The sequence below is a fragment of the Saccopteryx leptura genome, chromosome 8 (genome assembly GCF_036850995.1).
Source record: "Saccopteryx leptura isolate mSacLep1 chromosome 8, mSacLep1_pri_phased_curated, whole genome shotgun sequence".
Taxonomy (NCBI): domain Eukaryota; kingdom Metazoa; phylum Chordata; class Mammalia; order Chiroptera; family Emballonuridae; genus Saccopteryx; species Saccopteryx leptura.
The window spans coordinates 76028514-76041760 of NC_089510.1; the positions used below are offsets into that span (position 1 = coordinate 76028514).

A 13247-nucleotide genomic window follows, 5' to 3' on the forward strand; every position below is an offset into this window, starting at 1 on the left:
CCCCTCCCCTAACCCCTCTCTCCTTCTTCACCCCCTCCCTCCTCCCCCAACCTCCCGCCCCCGTTGCCATCACATTCTTGTTCATGTCTCTGAGTCTCATTTTTATGTCCCTTCTATGTATGGATTCATCTTAGTTTTTTTTTTTTTCTGATTTACTTATTTCACTCCGTATAATGTTGTCAAGGTCCATCCATGTTATTGTAAATGATCCGATGTCATCATTTCTTATGGCTGAGTAGTATTCCATAGTATATATGTACCAAAGCTTTTTAATCCACTCGTCCTCTGACGGACACTTGGGCTGTTTCCAGATCTTCGCTATTGTGAACAATGCTGCCACAAACATGCGGGTGCATTTCTCCTTTTCGAGCCGTTCTATGGTGTCCTTGGGGTATATTCCTAAAAGTGGGATAGCTGGGTCAAAAGGCAGTTCGATTTTCAGATTTTTGAGGAATCTCCATACTGTTTTCCACAGTGGCTGCACCAGTCTGCATTGCCACCAGCAGTGCAGGAGGGTTCCCTTTTCTCCACATCCTCACCAGCACTTATTCTGTGTTGTTTTGTTGATAAGCGCCATTCTGACTGGTGTGAGGTGATATCTCATTGTGGTTTTAATTTGCATTTCTCTAATGATTAGTGATGTTGAGCATTTTTTCATATGCCTATTGGCCATCTGTATGTCCTCTTTGGAGAAGTGTCTATTCATCTCTTTTGCCCATTTTTGGATTGGGTTGTTTGTCTTCCTGGTGTTGAGTTTTACAAGTTCTTTATAAATTTTGGTTATTAACCCCTTATCAGACATATTGTCAAATATGTTCTCCCATTGTGTAGTTTGTCTTTTTATTCTGTTCTTGTTGTCTTTAGCTGTGCAAAAGCTTTTTAGTTTGATATAGTCCCATTTGTTTAAACCGTCTTTTATTTCACTTCCTCGTGGAGATAAATCAGCAAATATATTGCTCCAAGAGATGTCCGAGAGCTTACTGCCTATGTTTTCTTCTAAGATGCTTATGGTTTCACGGCCTATATTTAAGTCTTTTATCCATTTTGAGTTTATTTTTGTGAGTGGTGTAAGCTGGTGATCTAGTTTCATTTTTTTGCAGGTAGCTGTCCAATTTTCCCAACACCATTTGTTAAAGAGGCTGTCTTTACTCCATTGTATTTCCTTACCTCCTTTGTCAAATATCAGTTGTCCATAGAACTGTGGGTTTATTTCTGGGTTCTCTGTTCTGTTCCATTGATCTATATGCCTGTCTTATGCCAGTACCAGGCTGTTTTGAGTACAACGGCCTTGTAGTATAACTTGATATCAGGAAGTGTGATACCTCCCACTTTATTCTTCTTTTTTAAGATTGCTGAGGCTATTCGTGTCCTCTTTTGGTTCCATATAAATTTTTGGAATATGTGTTCTATATCTTTGAAGTATGTCATTGGTATTTTAATTGGTATTGCATTGAATTTATAGATTGCTTTGGGTAATATAGACATTTTAATGATGTTTATTCTTTCTAACCATGAGCACTGTATATGCTTCCACTTGTTTGTATCTTCCTTGATTTCTTTTATCAATGCTTTGTAATTTTCCGAGTACAAGTCTTTAGTCTCCTTGGTTAAGTTTACTCCTAGGTACTTTATTTTTTTTATTGTAATTGTGAAGGGGGTTGTTTCCTTAATTTCTCTTTCTGACTGTTCATTGTTGGTGTATAAAAATGCTTCTGATTTCTGAGTATTGATTTTATATCCTGCCACTTTGCTGAATTTATTTATCAGGTCCAGTAGTTTTTTGACTGAGACTTTAGGGTTTTCTATATACAATATCATATCATCTGCAAATAATGATAGTTTTACTTCTTCTTTTCCAACTTGAATGCCTTTTATTTCTTCTTCTTGTCTGATTGCTGTGGCTAGGACTTCCAGGACTATGTTAAATAAGAGTGGTTAAAGGGGGCATCCCTGCCTTGTTCCTGATCTTAAGGGTATTGCTTTTAATTTTTTCCCATTGAGTATGATGTTGGCTGTGAGTGTCTCATAGATGGCTTTTATCATGTTGAGGTATGTTCCCTGTATTCCCACTTTGCTGAGAGTTTTGATCATGAATGGGTGCTGGATATTATCAAATGCTTTTTCTGCATCTATTGAAATTATCATATGGTTTTTCTCCTTCTTTTTGTTTATGTGATGAATCACATTGATTGATTTACGAATATTGTACCAGCCTTGCCTCCCCAGGATAAATCCCACTTGATCATGGTGTATGATTTTTTCCATATATTGTTGGATCCGGTTTGCTAATATTTTGTTGAGGATTTTAGCATCTATATTCATCAGAGATATTGGCCTATAATTGTCTTTCTTTGTGTTGTCTTTGCCTGGTTTTGGAATCAGAATTATGCTCGCCTCATAAAAGGAGCTTGGAAGTCTTCCTTCCTCTTGAATTTTTTGAAATAGTTTGAGAAGGATAGGAGTTAGTTCTTCTTTGAATATTTGGTAGAATTCCATTGTGAAGCCATCGGGCCCTGGACTTTTCTTTGTTGGGAGTTTTTTGATAACTGTTTCGATCTCCTTTGTTGTAATTGGTCTGTTTAGGTTTTCTGATTCTTCCAGATTGATTTTTGGAAGATTGTATGTTTCAAGGAATTTGTCCATTTCATCTAGGTTGTCTAGTTTTTTGGCATACAGTTCTTCATAGTATTTTCTTACAATATTTTGTATTTCTGTTGTGTCAGTTGTTATTTCTCCTCTCTCATTTCTAATTTTATTTATTTGAGTCCTCTCTCTCTTTTTCTTGGTGAGTCTACTTAAAGGTTCATCAATCTTGTTTACCTTTTCAAAGAACCAGCTCCTAGTTTCATTGATCCTCGGTATTGTTTCTTTAGCCTCTATGTCATTTATTTCTGCTCTGATCTTTATTATTTCCTTCCTTCTACTACATTTGGGCTTTACTTGCTGTTCTTTTTCTAATATTTTTAGATGCAGGGTTAAGTTATTTATTTGAGCTTTTTCTAGCTTCTGAAAGTGTGCCTGTAGTGCTATGAACTTTCCTCTCAGCACTGCTTTCGCTGTGTCCCATAAATTTTGAGTTGTTGTATGCTCATTGTCATTCGTTTCTAGGAATTTTTTTATTTCTTCTTTGATCTCATTCTTAATCCATTCATTATTTAACACCCTGCTATTTAGTTTCCATGTGTTTGAGAATTTTTGAGCTTTTCTGCTGTGATTCATTTCTAGTTTCATGCCGTTGTGATCGGAGAAAGTGCTTGATATGATTTCAGTTTTCTTAAATTTGTTGAGAGCACTTTTGTGCCCTAACATGTGGTCTATCCTAGAGAATGTACCATGAGCACTTGAAAAGAATGTATATTCTGCTGTTTTAGGGTGAAAGGATCTGAAGATATCTATTAAATCGAGTTGATCTAGTATTTCCAATAAGTCTGCTGTTTCTTTGTTAATTTTCTTTCTTGAGGATCTATCTAGTGATGTTAGTGGGGTATTGAAATCCCCTACTATTATAGTATTGCTGTTGATCTTGCCCTTTAAATCCATCAAAGTCTGTTTTATATATTTGGGTGCTCCTATATTAAGTGTATAGATATTTATAATAGTTATATCTTCCTGTTGGATTACTCCCTTTATCATTATGTAGTGGCCTTCTTTATCTCTTACTATATCCTTTGTTTTAAAGTCTAATTTGTCTGATATAAGTATTGCTACCCCAGCTTTTTTTTCATTTCCATTTGCATGAAATGTTTTTTTCCATCCTTTTACCTTCAATCTATGTGTGTCTTTTGTTCTAAGGTGTGTCTCTTGTAGACAACATATGTATGGGTCCTGTTTTCTTATCCACGCAGCTACCCTATGTCTTTTGATTGGATGATTTAATCCATTTACATTTAAGGTTATTATTGATATGTAGTTGTTTATTGCCATTTTCTTCTTTAAAGGTGTATTCCTTTTTTTGCTATATTCTTTTCCAACTTTGATCTCTTTACAACAGGCCCCTTAACATTTCTTGCAGCGTTGGTTTAGTTGTAATGAATTCTTTGAGTTGTTTTTTGTCTGGGAAGCTTTTTATTTCTCCTTCGATTTTAAACGATAGCCTTGCTAGATAAAGTAGTCTTGGTTGTAGGTTCTTGTTCTGCATTACTTTGAATATTTCTTGCCATTCCCTTCTGGCCTCAAGTGTTTCTGTTGAGAAGTCGGATGTCATCCTTATGGGGGCTCCTTTGTAGGTGATAACTTTTTTTCTCTTGCAGCTTTTAATATTTTCTCTTTATCGCTTAGCTTTGGTATTTTAATTATGATGTGTCTTGGTGTAGGTTTCTTTGGGTTTCTCTTTAATGGAGTTCTCTGTGCTTCTTGGACTTGTGAGAGTTTCTCTTGCATTAATTTAGGGAAGTTTTCAGTTATGATATGATTGAACAAAGTCTCTATCCCTTGTTCTTTTTCTTCTTCTTTAGGAACCCCTATGATGCGGATGTTATTTCTCTTCATGTTGTCACAGAGCTCTCTAAGTGTTTCCTCTGACTTTTTGAGTCTCTTTTCTCTTTTCTTCTCTGCTTTCATGCCTTCATTCCAGTTGTCCTCCAACTCGCTGATTCGATCCTCAGCTGTATCCATCCTGTTTTTAATTCCTTCCATTGTGGTCTTCATTTCTGATATTGTATTTGTCATCTCTGACTGATTCTTTTTTAATATTTCAATATCCTTTTTTATACTTGCTATTTCTTTATTTAGGTTTTCAAACTGCCCCTCCATTGTTGTTCTAAGATCCCTAAGCATCCTTACAATCATTATTTTGAACTCCGCATCTGGAAGTTTGATTATTTCCATATCACTCAGCTAATCTCTCAAAGGTGTCTCTTGTGGTTTCATTTGGGTTGCACTCCTTTGTTTTCTCATAATGGTGTTTTATTTGTAGAGTTGGTTGAGTCTAGGCTTGGTGTTGTCTGCCTCCAGTTTTCAGTTGTGTTATTTCTAGGTCTTCTTGGCTGGTATCAGCTATTATTTGTAATCCACTTTTGGGTTTGGGTAGCTTTGAAGTCTTGATTTGTTTGTTTTCTTAACAGGTGATAGTCTTGTTAACTGATCTCAGCAGGGGGCTTCCTTGAAACTGTAACCAGGAATGCTGTGGGTGTAACCTGAGACGCTGAAGGTCTCTTCCACCAACTAATCTCACTGGGGGCAGGGTTTTTTCTCAGCTTCAGTAGGGGGAGGTGTATCTCAGATCTCCATGGAGACCTGAGTTACTGCCCCTCCTCCCCACTTCTTGTTTTCAGCTGTGTCTTGTTGCGCTGATTGGAGCTGGATAGATGTCCGGAGATCTCTGATCCGGAAGCACTTCAGCTCTGTTTTGTGAAAGGTTCAGTCCCTCCCCCAGCTATGGCCGCCTCCAGCACGTATGAGTCAGCTTTTTTATTTCGTTTCTTGCATACCTTAGCCCCTCACAGTCTGTCCCTCTCCTTGTCCTTTCCACTTGGGAGATAAGCTGGTCTTTTCAACCCACCTTCCTTCCTGGTCGCCAGGTAAGTGGCTGTGAGTAGTAGTTTCTGCTCTTTTTCCTCTGTGAAATCCTCTCTGGGCTCTCAGCCTCCCCCCCCCCCTTCCGTTCCTGTAAGCAGAGGAGATTCAGGCACTCCTTACCAGGATTATTGTGGCTTCCTCTTTGCTCCTTGGTTTTTGAGAGCTGTTCTTGCAGTTCAGTGTTGGTTTTTCATGCTGATTTTTCCTGAATTGATTTGTATTCCTTTTTGGTGTTGAGAGCTGGGCGTCTGTGTGTCCGCCTACTCCGCTGCCATCCATGAATGGATTTCTATCAAAGTCCCTTAGATAGTTTCTTAAACTTTAATATTAGGTCTATAGTTCATGTTGGGCAGACAATATATTATGCTCACTTTGTTAAAGATGGCACTGCCCATGTGGAAGCCGTCGCCCAGGTGATATTAATGAGTGTTGGGGGCGGGCTGTGGGCAGGCAGGATCCTTATAGCCTGGGGCTTGATTTTAGGACTAAGCCTTTCCCATCCTTTTTGATGTGGGATAGTACAATCCTATCATGCCTCAGATAAGTGCCTTTGTATTAGAGACTACCTTATTTTGTATATTGGATTAAAGGTTTTGATTTCTACCCTATAAAATGGGGCAGAATGGGAGCTTTTGCTCTTGGTTCCTGAGATTAACATTAGAGGAGAGAGCAGAGAGGAGAGCAGAGAAAGGCCACGTGGAGGAGGCCAGGAGAAGCAGCCAAGATGGCGGAGTGTTGAGTGAGAAGCTGGTTTGTGCAGAGAGAAGGAGATGGGGAACAGAGGTGAATAAGGCTGGTGAGCTAGAAACCTTTGATTCTAGGAAACTCGGATAAGTCAGTGGCTTTTTGAGCACTGAATGTGAGTGGGTTTTGGAGCCCAGTGTGTGTTTTTACTTGCCCGCTGGGTGCAAGCTAGAATTAAAAATGATGGCCCACCAGTTTTTGGCTCTGCTGTTTCTTTACCGACCATCCGAATCCAATGCAAACCTGCATGGGCCAGGCTGCTGTGATGGTGACCTTGGATACTGGCTTTATAGTTCATAAGCAAAATATTTATAAGGATATATATATATATATATATATATCATATATATATAAATGTGGTTATAAATAGTAAAATGTACAAAAAATAATTTTTCCTTGGCCTTCACTCATTTAAATTTAAATTCAGATTCCCTTGGTGTTAGTCAAATAAGTTTGTAAATATGATGTATGTTTACTCACTTATAGTTTGCATTGGGTGTGGGAGACAGGCTGTAAGCTGGCAAGGTCCTCATAGCCAAAGGCTTAGTTTTAAGACTAAGCCTTTCCCATCCTTTTAATACTAAGGTCTTTTCAAAACTAAGCTTTTCCCCATAGCCTTGACTGTTGCATGATGTGAGGTGGTGCACTCTTATGAGGAATCCCATTTATGCCTCAGATAAGTGGTTTTGTATCAGAGACTTCCTCGTTTGTGTATTGGATTAAAGGCTTTAATTTTCTACACTATAAAATGAAGCAGACTGGGGGCTCTTGCTCTTGCTGGGTTCCTGCCATCAGGATTGCAGAGGAGAGGCAGCTAAGAAAGCGGAGTGCTGAAGGAGAAGCCAGTTTGTGCAGAGAGAAGGAGATGGGGAACAGAGGTGAATAAGGCTGGTGAGGTAGAACCTTTGATTCTAGGAAACTATACAGATGAGTCAGTGGCTTTGGGAGCCCTGAATGGAAAGGGAAGTGTTTTCCCACTGTGTGTATTTCTCGTCCACCGGGTGCAAGCTAGGATTAAAGGTAATGGCCCACCAGTTCTTGGCTTCATTGTTTTATTACCGTCTGTTTGAATCAAATGTGAACCTGCATGGGCCAGGCGACTGTGATGGTGGCCGCGGCTACTAGCCTTATACTTAGTATTTAGTCTGCAGGAGAAAAGTGTTTAGGGCAATGCAGGGAAAAGGTCATTTATTAATTCGTCAATATTTTTAAAAATCTTCATAAGATGAATACACTGTGCTAAGTTCTGGGGATACAAAGTAAATAAGACATAAGCTCCAGTGGGAGCTGAGAGATATACAATATTACGTACCTTGCAATGAGACTGATTAGAAAGAAGTACATGAGGGGAGGAAGATCATGGATTGCATGTGGACTTGCCGAAGGATCAGGTACTGAATGGCTAACCTACCAAGATGAGCTGATTCACCAACATATTGAGCGATCACTTTGCTAAATATGTTATTTGCTCACTTTTTATCACATTTTCAAATTTATAAAAGACTTATTTTAAGGAGTATTGTTTTAATTATAATCAATGAATATGAATACAATATTTTAAGACTAAAAACTATCTTAAATTATATAGTCTTCTTATGAATACATATATTTTTAGCAGTGTTTTAAGATGTTTAATTTTTTTAAAAGCTGTTTCTTAGGGAGACTTAGTCTTCTTGTAGATATATCTTATGAATATATTCAAAGATATATTTTTCTTTTTTTTTGCATTTTTTCTGAAGCTGGAAACAGGGAGAGACAGTCAGAGAGACTCCCGCATGCGCCCGACCGGGATCCACCCGGCACGCCCACCAGGGGCGACGCTCTGCCCACCAGGGGGCGATGCTCTGCCCATCCTGGGCGTCGCCATGTTGCGACCAGAGCCACTCTAGCGCCTGAGGCAGAGGCCACAGAGCCATCCCCAGCGCCCGGGCCATCTCTGCTCCAATGGAGCCTCGGCTGTGGGAGTGGAAGAGAGAGACAGAGAGGAAGGCGCGCGGAGGGGTGGAGAAGCAAATGGGCGCTTCTCCTATGTGCCCTGGCCGGGAATCGAACCCGGGTCCTCCGCATGGTAGGCCGACGCTCTACCGCTGAGCCAACCGGCCAGGGCGATATATTTTTCTTGAAAAAGAGTCTGAATATATTCTTCTAACAAATGTAAAATGTTTAGCACTTCATTTTATTGATTTTTTAAAAAAATCCTTTTTAGAGTCATTTATTGTTTTGCTAACATTTTAGCATAACTGAGATTCTGGTGGTAAACTTCACATTATGACTACTTTGATAGATTTGTCAACTTTATCAATTAACTCAAATTTGTTTCTTTTAACCATGTATAAGTTTATAGTAATTAATTTTGGACGGAGATTTTTAACAACTTTTTGAAGATTCGTAAAATTTTATATCAGTTTTTATTTTGTTCTTATAATATTGTTTTACAAAATGCTTAATTTGTCTTTGCTCTGGTCCTGCTATTGCAATGGGAGGGATCTGAGTGAAAATGGTAGGACTCTCTGCTGGGGCAAAGTTGAAGAGGAGACTCTGCATAATGAGAAGTCTGACCTGCTAATTCTAGAGTTGAACAACTTAGAGGCAGAGAGCAGGGGTAACTGAAGAACAGAGAGAGCCTGGCTAGGGTGGGGCATATAGAAAGGGAACACTAGGGGACAGGGAGAAGGCAAGACTAGAGGAAGAGGGTGTCTGGGACACAGGGAAAGAAAGATGAAGGGGCAGAGAGAGAGAGAGAAAGGAGCAGTGGCTGCAGAGACTGAGAGACAGAGGGGAAGAGTCTGAAGGCCCCAAATCTGGGTCCCTTGCAAACTTTTTGGTCCCTGCTAACCTACAGAACTATGACAGTTTACAGTGATCATACAAAGTTTTTGGGACATAGCAAATTTGCTAAAATCATCAAAAAGATTGGCAAATGAATTTTGTTTTTGGCACATTGGCTTCAGGCAAATTGGGTCTCGCTGTAATGGTTATTCCTTGAAGGGTAGGTAGTCAATAAATTGGCTCCAGGCTATGGTTATTGATTAGCATGAAAGCCGTTTTGAAGGCAGCCAGTTGGAGGCCATAGCTTGGTTTAAGCAGGGATGGTTCAGGTCCTGTGACAGACTGAACTGAGTTTTCAATGAGCAAACAATTGAGAAGGGGAAGAGTATCCAGACAGAACGTGAAGGAGTTGGGGTAGTTGAGTGTGTTTGGATTCCAGGATCTGATGGGTGAGGATGCCAATGGCGAGCTGGTTAGATAGGCAGGGGCCAGAGACAAAAGATCTTGATTGTCTTCTGAATTTAGAGGAACAATTAAAATAATTTAAGCAAGGAAGTGATATTATTAGATTTGTACTATAGAAAAATCACTTCTGTCAGTGTGGTGGGCTGTTTAGAAAGCTCTACATTTGGCCACAAAATGACTGATTCTGAAACTCTCCCAGCATTTTATGTGCTATGTAAATAAGGGTCGGAATAAATCAGTGGCAAAAGGAAACAAAAATTTAGATCTAGGCATCATTTGTGTCTAGAAGTAACAGTTAATGCCATGAGTTTTAATGAGACTTTCTAGGTGGTTAGAGAAGCAAAAGACAGCTAGGGTACTAGAGCACACAGAGGGCAGAAAGACAGGCTGCAAAGGGTCCTAAAGTGGTAGAGAGATGAGGGGACACCAAGAGGGTGTAGAAAAGAGAAATAGGAAAGATGTGAATAGAAGTGAAGAATTAGTATTATCTGAAATTACTTGACAGAGAGCATTTCAGAAATGTACACATAATACTTTACATACTGAATATTCGTATTTATGCTTCTCTGACCCACTGAATACTGAGCTGCTCAAGAGTTAAAGCCAGACCTCATCTATCTTTATAAACTTAGTCTCTTGCATTGATTAGGCTCACAAAATATGTTACTTTTATATGGACTAGAAATGGTGACAAATATGGTTAGGTTGTGAGACAGCCAGCACAGGGAGGCTATATAGTCAATTGAAACTGAATAAATCAGAGCACCATAGCCAGAACAGGCTCCTGGCGTCTGTCTTTCTATCAGTGCCTGTTGGACTCTACCACCAACAAAGTTAGTGTTGCTTCTAGAAAAACTTCAAGCTTTTCAGACTAAAAGCTATAATTTCTAGACTTCCAGGAAAAGCGCCTTCTGTTAGTTCCCGTGAGGATGGGTCTGTGGGGCAATGAATCGCAAGATGCCAGCTGAGCTGAAATGAGCAGAGTTGCCATGTATTTCTGCCCCAGGAACACTCAACCTGTTATCCCATATGGCAGAGCTGGAGTGGCATTGATTAAAACAGCCATGGGTCTGCCTTCTGTCCACCAAAACCTTTCACATTTCTGAGATGTGCTTCTCATAGATATATCCTTATCTTCTATTGCTTTCAGGTTTCATTGTTTTTTGTTATTTTTTTCTTGAGCTAGTACATATATATTTATAAGGTCCAACTTTAATAGTTTAATTGCTTTTATGTTTTCAGTCTTTTAAAGTGTATATTCCTTTAGGGAGAATATGCTTTTGAGTTTGGGAAGAAATGACAGTCATACTCAATACTGTCATTAACATGAGGAGTTTTGTCCATGAACCTCATGTTATTAATTGTCAAGGAAGACTTGTTAGTTTATGGATAAGAGACTATGGATGAGTGCAAAATTATGGAAACAAAAGTAGGAGTTAATTCTTATTAGTCCTGTCTTTAACTTATCAGATCACACAATTTCCCAATGGTATCTTAATTTCTAATTCTTATTTATTTTACTCCATCTATTAGCATATTAAATTTTCTAAAAATCTTTAGTAAAAAGCATGAAAGAAAACAGAATGTTATGTGAATTATTCAGGTAAGTTAGGCTATTCCTACATCTAAAGAGCCTTTGAGGAGTATTACCTTACATTGACCATGTTATTTTACTGTAGTGTAACAATGGTAGAAATAAATAACAAAATAACTAGAAAGACTCTATCTGTGGAAATAAAAATATAGTTTTTAAAAACTCATGGGCCATAGAATAAAACATGATAAATTAGGATATATTTAGAACTGAATAAGAAAACACTATAGGGCAACTAGTGGCATGCAACTAAAGCATACATCAATAAAAATATATAATCTTAAATGTTTATATTAGATAGAAGGAAAGCTGGAAAATTAATATGCTAGGCTTCCAACTTAGGGAGCTAAAATATAGTGTAAAAAAGAAAATAAGGAACATGAGCAGAAGTAAATGAACTAGAAGATAAACTATGTTAGGAAATTAATGAATTCAAAGGTTATTTTTTAAAAGACTACTACAGTAAATAAACCTCTTACAAGACTGATCAATAAAAATATTGCGAAGGCCCAAATAAATAGCAGGAATTAAAAAACCATAAGCATAGATAAAGAATGGATTAGAAAGATAATAGAGGATATGAAAAATAACTTTTTTTCACAAGACATTTGTAAATTTTGATATATAATTTACTAAAAAATATAGTAAATTCTTATAAATATGTAACTTATTGAAACTGATTCAGAAGTAGAAAGTCAAAAAGTTCTAAATCATTAAAAAGCATTTAAACATAAATTTAAAATATCCTGTTATTTATAGGTGAATTCTAACTATATTTTACAAATAATTTCAGAGAATTAAACAGGACAGAACACAACTCAATCTATTTATGAAGTTAGCAAAATTTGGTACCAAAACCAAATCAGATAGAAAGAAAAACTACAGACCAGTTTCACTCATAAACATAAATGCAAAAAATTTAAAAACAAGTTATTTTTTTGAATCTAGTAAAATATAAAAGTGAAAACTCATCATGAGCAAGTTGAGACTATCCCAGGAATATAATGTTGTTATCATTTGATTATCTATTAATGTAATATATTACATAAATATTTTAAAGGGCTACTATCACAGGATAATGTAATAAATGTAGAGAAACATATTTGATAAAATTTAACATCTGTTCATGATAATTCTTACCAAATTAGAAAGAGAAACATTTTTTTGTGATAAATAGTAAACAAAAACTACTCATAGTAAATTTTATACTTAAAGGTGAAATGTTTAAAGAATATATTTAATAACCAGGAACAGAGCACAGATGTTCACTATTACCTATTTTATTCATGATTTACTAGTTAGTATAATAGAAGAAAAATAAATGAGTGGTATATGGTATATTTACTGATAAAGAAGAAACAAGTATTCACCAATGATATAATTTTTAAGAAAATACAAAATAATTTACAGATAAATTATTAAAATTAATAAAAAATTTAGCATAGTTAAAAAAAAGTTGATATACCATTTGCCTTCTCGTATATCTGCAAAAGTAGAAAATGTAATTTAAACATTAAAAAGGAAGGTACTTAGGAATAAATCTAATGAGCTATGTGTAAATTCTCTTTGGAGAAATTATAAAACTTTATTGGGAGATATTAAGAATACCAAATCAATGCAGAGCTCAATCATATTTATTCAGAGAAACATTGGTGACATGGCTCAAATTTACCACTGTTAATTAACAGATTAATAAAATTACAATAAAATTTTTGAGTTAAAAAATTTTGAAATTGATTTTGGAGAATGAGAGGAAGAGAGAGGGAGAGAGAGTAAGAGAGAAACACTGATTTGTTGTTTCACTTAGTTGTGCATTCATTGGTTGCTTCTTGTATGTGCTCTGATTGGTAATCAAACTTGCAACTTTGGGGCATTAGATCAATGTTCTAACCAACTGAGCTAACTGGCCAAGGCTATCAAGAGATTTTTGCAAAATAGGATAGGTGTGACTTGACAGATCAATTCTAAAATTTACATGACAGTGCAAACTGTATAAAAATAGCAAGCATACTCCTGATTACAAAAGAACAAGGTGGGTAATTTGTCCTATCAGATATCAAGGTGTATTGTAATGCTGAAGTGTATAAGTTTAAGTGTGCTGCCTGAGGTAGACAAAATTGACCAATAAAATAGAATAGAGACCCAGAAACATATTCAT

The 13247-nt window shown here is 37.0% G+C and overlaps 1 protein-coding gene and 1 non-coding gene across 6 annotated transcripts in view; both read right to left on the minus strand.

The window, feature by feature from the left end:
- Nucleotides 1–13247, minus strand: part of KCNMB2 (potassium calcium-activated channel subfamily M regulatory beta subunit 2) — a 293224-nt gene that overhangs the window by 28639 nt on the left and 251338 nt on the right. The window lies entirely within an intron of this gene.
- On the minus strand, nucleotides 8293–8368 carry TRNAG-ACC (transfer RNA glycine (anticodon ACC)). The gene has a single exon. It is a non-coding gene; the product is annotated as a tRNA-Gly (tRNA).